General features: G+C 44.5%; 1 protein-coding gene across 11 annotated transcripts in view; it reads left to right on the forward strand.

Annotated features, from left to right (window-relative positions):
* Positions 1 to 1,370: 1,370 nt before the first annotated feature.
* Positions 1,371 to 7,499, forward strand: part of MBTPS1 (membrane bound transcription factor peptidase, site 1) — a 55,152-nt gene continuing 49,023 nt past the window's right edge. For 8 of the 11 annotated variants that reach the window (XR_002828817.1, XR_002828818.1, XM_023752569.1 and 5 more), the window contains exon 1: positions 1,372 to 1,514. The gene's annotated coding sequence lies outside the window, so the exon portion shown is untranslated. Of the gene's footprint in view, positions 1,515 to 7,499 lie in introns of all 11 variants that reach the window. The other 3 variants (XR_002828819.1, XM_023752572.1, XM_006087028.3) reach the window with 2 other exon arrangements.

Below are 7,499 nucleotides of genomic sequence, written 5' to 3' on the forward strand. Positions count from 1 at the left end.
CTGTCTCATGTCCGAGTCCCCTTCAGTTTACAGGGTTCCAAGGAGCTGGCAGCATTCTTCACTTCCCTGTTTTGGGGCTTCACTGTCACATGACAAGGATGTTTGCAATGCACTAGCCTACCTTAGCCCCTGACACTTGGGCTATGCATTCAATGGTACAGTGACTTAAAGGGCCCTTAAAAGAACCCTGGCCAAAATCAATTTACCCCAAATTAGAACAGTTAAATTTAAGATCAAGTGCATTAATCATGGCAGCAGGGAGTTCTGCTTAACTTTGAGCATCTCAAAACGGGGGAATGGGGAGGGGGGGACTGTTTCACCAGGTGTGGATTGGTTTAGATGTAACCACCACTGTTTACTGGACATATTATGACTCCAGCTTTGTATGTTTTATTTAACCCTCCTATGAGGTAGGTATTAATATCTTTGGGGGGGTGTAGGAAGGTGAGGTATAAAGAACAAGTACAACTTGCCCAAGATCACAAAGCTAGCAGGTGATTCTGTATCCCCTATATTAAACCAGTTTGTTAAAGGGAAGATGAAGTGCTGTGACATTTCTGGTCATATTGGTCCTATGCAGCATTAGCATGCTTTGGTGGAAAGTTCAAGCAAGACATAAGCAGTTTATCTGACTACATAGCACATCATTTTTCATTGGCATTACCTAAAGTGTGTTTTCCGTTCCCCAATTGTGCCCAAGCCAAGTGTGGGCCACTTCAGCATTTCTACAGAAAACAGCCTGTGATCCCCAGTATTGAAATCACCCACGCATTTTGTGGGGGGAGGCAAACTTTTGATACTTGTTTCTTTGAAGGGGGTAACACTTGGTATTATCGGTCCAGGCAGGGCGGAAAGGAGCCAGGAGTGGAGCAGACAAGATTTGGGGCAGGGGTTTCGCCTGTCAGGGTGGGAGGGAGACAGGTAACTGACTCACGGGTGACTGCTCCGCCCGCTGCCATGTCGGTGAACGGGTGGGGGTTTGCAGAGTTGGTGCCGCCCGGGCCTCGCTCTGGACCCGGACACCTATAGGCCCCAGGAGGAGAGCGCTGGATACAGCTTCAGGCCTTTATAGCAAATGCTGGCCACGGGGCCCGATCCGTCAGGTTTGTTGTCCGCAGGACAAGGGCCAGCATGGCTGCTTTCGTGCCTGTGCCTGTTCCCTAAGGTCCTGGCCCCAAAGCCCAGCGCATCCAAGGGCAGGTGCCGCTACTAGGGCAGAGCAACACCTACGGCCTGCAGCCCCGCCCCTTCCCCAGGGCCGCAAACGTCGCGAGACTGTCGTTCGTCTTCCGGCCCAGACCCTGCGGCCCTCGGCGTCTGGAGTGCGCACGCAGGCCTCACGCAGGGTACGCACAGCCGGCGGGGCTGGTGTTCTCAGCCGTCGGTCTCCCCGTCCCATGGCGTATTCTCGCGAGAGTTGGGAGTAAACAGCCCCGAATGGAGACTCGAGGTGTGTTCGCCGCGGAGGAGCCGTCATCCTGGGCCCTCCGGACCCGAGTGTGAGGCAGCAGCAGGTACGTCAGGAGGCCCGCTCCCCGAGTCACCGCATCTCCCGATCTGCGCGGCTGTCGGCGCGTGCTGAGGTGCTCCTCGCGCCCGAGGCCCCGAGGATGGGGGTCTGCGCTGGCGGTGGCTGGGGCCTCCCTGCGACCCTGGACCCGCGGGGAGCGGACCCGGGTTGTGGGGCGCGGGCCTGGGGCGTGCGGTAAAGCCAGGCATTTAGACGCACCGGCTCCACAGCGTGCTCGGCGGTAGGAAGTGAGCAGCCCCCTCCGCTCGCCAGACCCCGCCTGGACTTAGAGGGCTGTTGTCCCTGCCCGGCCTTTTCTGCGTGTTTACCCGGTGTGGTAGCTGGCCCAATTTCATTTTCTTTATGTGAAATAAGCTTTAACAGAGTGAAACAATATGCCGGGCTCTGACCCTCAGCCTCCGGACGTCCCCGAGTGCTAGGTATACTCCAGAGGGTTCTGGTGTCAGACTTTCAGTGACCGCAGAGCTTTGCCGCGCTGTCTGTGCACCCTGCTCCGCTGATTTTCAGACATGCAGTGTAAGAAGCTCGTGGGCAGGGGGGCCCCGAGGTTCTTGGGTTTACTTGGAACCAGCATGCCTTCCAGATCTGTCGGATCTTCAGGTCTGGCTGTGCCCTGTCATGATGTGCTTCCTGTGACTGTTACAGATCAACATCATTTTTATTAAGGTGTTTACCCCTTGTTTTTGTTAGAGCCACTGAGAATCTTGGCCTGTTTGTGTATGCAAATTAAGTTCAATATTTACATTTACCTTAAGAAACTTCCAAGTGAGATAGAGTGACATAAGATCGGAGTTGAACTCCGGAGCATTTAGTTTCCTATGGTCCTTCAGTCTGAACTGTGCTAGTAAGTAGCTCTCTGACTTCAAGGTCTCATTCTGTAAATGTATCAAAACGAGGGGCCTGGGGAACAGTGATTCTTCCAAACATTTTTTATCTTTTAATGTAAGAGCTTTGTTAAGGTAAAATTTACATGCTGCAAAATTCACCTGTTTTAAGGTACTGATTCATTGATTTTTTTTTTCATTGATTTAAAAAAAAATCAAATATTGAGTTGTGTAATCATAACCACAATCCATTTTTAGGACATTTCTATCACCCCAAAAAGATCCCTGGTGCCCATTTGTAGTCACTACTCATTTCTAACTTGAGCCCCAGATCACCACTAATCTTTCTGTTTCTCTAGAGCAGCAGTTCTCAACCTGTGGGTCTCGACTCCTTTGGGGGTCGAACGACCCTTTCACAGGGGTCGCCTAAGACCATCGGAAAACACATATATAATTAAATATTGTTTTTGTGATTAATCACTATGCTTTAATTATGTTCAATTTGTAACAATGAAAATACATCCTGCACATCAGATATTTACATTACGATTCATAACAGTAGCAAAATTACAGTTATGAAGTAGCAACGAAAATAATTTTATGGTTGGGAGTCACCACAACATGAGGACCTGTATTAAAGGGTCACGGCATTAGGAAGGTTGAGAACCACTGCTCTAAATTTTTCTTTTCCAAATATTTAATTGATTCAGGTGGTATCATACCTTGTGTCTGGCTTCTTTAATTTAGTATATTTTCAAGGTTCATCCATGTTGTAGCTTGTGTCACCATTCCTTTTTATGGCACAGTAATATTCTTTTTTATGGATATAAAACATTTTGTTTATTCATTCATACAGGACACCTTTTGCAAATAAAATTTTATTTCATGTTCCCGTGTATGATGCACATGGCCAGAGGCCTTCATTGGAAAGGGTGTGTGGGGATGAGGGTGGGGGGACGTGACTCCTGCCTACTAGTTCTCTCCATTGCATTCCCCAAGCAACTGTTATCTGATCAAGAGTTGCTTGTATCTATGAAAAAAAAAATTCTAATTAAGTGCTTGAAGAGCTTTGAAGCACCTATGGGTTCTCTTCTAGTCAAGAGGTGTTTAGCATTCCCTTCAAATTCACATGTTTTTTTATTCCATTTTCTATCATTCTGGTTGTAGGTCGTTCTTGCCTGCTGCCTCTTTATTTTTGTGGCACAAATAATTCAAGTAACAAGAACTAGGAGGGCTGAAGACTTAGGTGAACTGCACATGACTCCCATTAGTGCTTTAAGCAGGGTTTGGGGTGGAGGGATTTGCAACTACCTCTTTGCACTAGGAGAGAGTTGAGACATTGCTTATATTTTATTGGAAAGGCTTGACAACTCCAACTCTTGGTGACCACTTGGAGTGCGGGAAACGAGTTAAGTCGGCTCACGTGAATTGCGCGTACTCCGCGGGAGCCGTCTTTAACTCGGTTCATATAGATTTGCGGTGGAGTGCGGGAAACGTGTAAACTCGGGCCGATTGTAACTGCGTATTACCAAATATTTGTTTGTAATCCACCCTTTTGGTGGATGGAACAAAACCAAAAGACAGAGCCATCTTATATTTTGGCGGGAAATTCACCCGTACTCCAAGTGTTAAGAATTCGAAGCTAGACCTTTATTTGGTGTTTGGGTAGGGAACCTTGGTCTCTTACAGTGTTTTGCCTGAGGAGGTGGTTAAGAGACACTTAAGTTGATTTTTCCTTCTCTGTTTTCCTCATCAGGTTTGATGTGCTGCAGAAATCTGTTAGCTAGATTTATTCATCTTGACAATGTCTTTTTGCTTAAGGAAATGAGTTTAAAGTAAACTGAGGAAAGTACTGAGTTTGGGGGTGCCTCATATGTGGCTAGCCAGTACTAGAGGAATGAAGGACAAAGAGAATAGGACACGGGAGCAACATGTGTGAAAGACTAGGCAATAAAGACGGTGTAGACCAGGATTTTTTAACTTGAGCACTATTGACTCTGGGTGAATTATGTGTTCTTCCCCCCTCCTCCCTTACCAATGGACAGACTGTGCTAGGAGGAACCAGTTCAACCAGGTGTAAAAACACACCTTTTTAAAGACAGTATGGTCTGGCATCACTTAAATGCTAGCTTATTAAACAATGCTAATACAGCCAACTATACAGTTAGTTACAAAAGTGCTATTTTTACAGCTAAATTTTAATTGAACTGAATGGTACCCTTTCGTGGCCTAAACATAATTCCGTTTTCTCTGGAGTTATTTCAGTAAAGATTTATTAAAAAGCAAGGTATATCTGCATACTTAGATGACTATTGAGTGATACAAGTAATTTCCTCTCATCTGAATTGTTTTTTTAATTATTTGTAAATAAATAATTTCAGATGTACTTTAGCTATACCCAGAATTATAATCTTAGCCATATTCTTTTTTAATGCAGAGTAGAAGAATCTCAGCGTTTCATGGAATGCTAGCTGTCAGCAAGATCAATTGCTTGTCCAAGTAATGCATTTCCTCTACTTTGTCTCCCTTTTAAAATATATCATTAAGTCTCATTCTTGGCATGTATTATTTTAACTGGTTTGTTTGCATTCAGTGTTTGATGTCCAATATATTTTGATTATACCTGTATTAGAGGCATAGTTATAACTTAATTATGGAAACCCATAATTATGTAAATACCATCTTTTAGAGTTTACCTTTGTATGGAAAGGTAACCAGGTCTTCTATATAAAGAACTGATAGATATTAAATCCAATATACACTTGGTGGATCCAGTAACAGCCCTAATTAGGCCCTACGAGTAAGTGATACTACAGATGGTAAGCCCGTTCAGAATGAACTAGCTAAAAGCTTAGCCTTCCTTTAGGAGGGAGACACAGCTTTTAGTAAACAATTCCTAGGAAATAGATCCCTTTTAAGCTTTACATATTACATATAAAATTAAAATTAAAATATTTTGAATCTTTGTGCCACTGTCTTACCAGAAAATACTTTTCTAGATAATATTTACCTTAAAAACCTCTAATTTAAGAGGTTTATAAGGTATTTACCAGTAAGTAATATATGTTTTATTTAATTATAAATGTGTAACATACTCTCTTTGTAAAAATAACATGAGCTGTTTTATTTAATGTTTCATAAGTATTTCCCTATATTCTTTGGAAAATATATTAGTTTCCTTTTGCTGCTATAACAAATTTCTACTGACTTAGTGTCTTAAAACAACGCAAATTTAGTATCTTACAGTTCTGGAGGTTAGTAGTTCGAAGTCAGTCTCACTGGGATAAAGTCAAGATGTCAGCAGGGCTTCATACCTTTTTCAGTTTCTGGAGGCGTCTGCATTCCTTGGCTCCCAACCTCTTCCTCTGATTACTTCAGCCTCATTCATCATCACATCTACTGCCAGCTCAGAGCTCCTGCCTCCCTCTTATGAAGACTCTTGTAATTACATTGGACCCACCTGGATAATCCAGGTTCCTCTCCCCATCTAAAGATTCTTTGTTTCATTATACCAGCAAACTCCCTTTGGTCATATAAAATAACATTTACAGGTCCTGGGGATGAAGATAAGGACATCTTTGGGGGATCGTTATTCAGTTTTCCAAAGGAATATAATTAAGGAACATAATTGGGAATTGCTGCATAACATCCTATATAATAAAACCCTAATATGCAAATCGACCGAAGGGCAGAATGACTGGTCGCTATGACGCACACTGACCACCATGGGGCAGACGCTCAATGCAGGAGCTGCCCCCTGGTGGTCAGTGCGCTCCCACAGGTGGAGCGCCGCTCAGCCAGAAGCTGGGCTCATGGCTGGCCAGTGCAGCTGTGTGGTGGGAGCCTCTCCGGCCTCCACTGTAGGTGGGTGGTAAGGAGCGAGGGGTCCTGGACTGCAAGAGGGATGTCTGACTGCCAGCTTAGGCCCGATCCCCTTGGGCCTAAGTTGGCAGGTGGACATTCCCCAAGGGGTCCTGGACTGCGAGAGGGCACAGGCCGGGCTGAGGGGACCTCCCCCACACATACACCCCGTTCATTATTTTCATGCACCGGGCCTCTAGTTCTATAATATGGATGAACCATAATTATTTAGCTAGTCCCCTATGATACTTTTAGATGGTCTCTAATTTCCCCCAGTTATAATCCTTGGACATAAATCATTGTATGCTTTCAGATTCACACATATAGGGAATGAATTTCTAAGGGAGATTTTAGAAGAGCAGTGTAGCCTACCTCTTAAGAGTGTGGCCTCTGAAGCCAGATTTCCCCAGTTCCCAGCCCTGCCTTCCCACTCACTGGCCATGAGACTCCAGGCAAGGTTTTGAGCTACCTTGGGCCTCAGTTTTCTCATCTGAGAATGAGGGCAGTAACAGGTTGTTGTGAGAATTAAATGAGTTAATACATGCAGATTACTTAGAAAAGCTCAGTAGGTATTCCTTTTTATTGTTATTACTGGATTTATTAGACCAATATTTTTTACATTCGTCTTTAAGGCTTTTAAATACACATTGGCAAAATATTCTAAAAGGTAGTAAGAACTTTTTTTACATTCACTAGCAACATATGAGAGTACTCATTGGGTTGAATTATTAAACATGATTATGTTTTATACTGAATGTCTCAATTTATGTCTGTCAAAATGTTACTAGAGTTTTATAATGTAAACTAGAGGCCTGGTGCATGGATTTGTGCTCCGGTGGGGTCCCTCGACCTGGCCTGTGAGCTCTCGAAATCTGGGACCCCTCAGGGGATGTTGGAGAGCCAGTTTCAGCATGATCCTCCACAGGCCAGGCTGAGGGACCCCACCGGTGCACAATCGGGGTGGGGGAGGGACCACAGAAGGGCTCCAGGGCCCCTCTCGCCCAGTCCTGATCCGCTGGACCCCAGCAGCAAGCTAATCCACCGGTCGGAGCATCTGCCCCCTGGTGGTCAGTGCGTGTCATAGTGACTGGTCAAACGGTCAAACGAACATTTGAACACTTAGCATATTAGGCTTTTATTACATAGGATTATAGAAACATTGAGGTTAACTTTAACAGAAATTTATGATGGATCTTTTCAGGAGTTCTCTCAATTCCTTAGGTTGAGAAATACTTTTAATTTCACTTTGACTAGCTCAATCCCATCTGTAGGATATCATTCAG

Source organism: Myotis lucifugus, unplaced genomic scaffold (genome assembly GCF_000147115.1).
Source record: "Myotis lucifugus unplaced genomic scaffold, Myoluc2.0 scaffold_35, whole genome shotgun sequence".
Classification (NCBI taxonomy): domain Eukaryota; kingdom Metazoa; phylum Chordata; class Mammalia; order Chiroptera; family Vespertilionidae; genus Myotis; species Myotis lucifugus.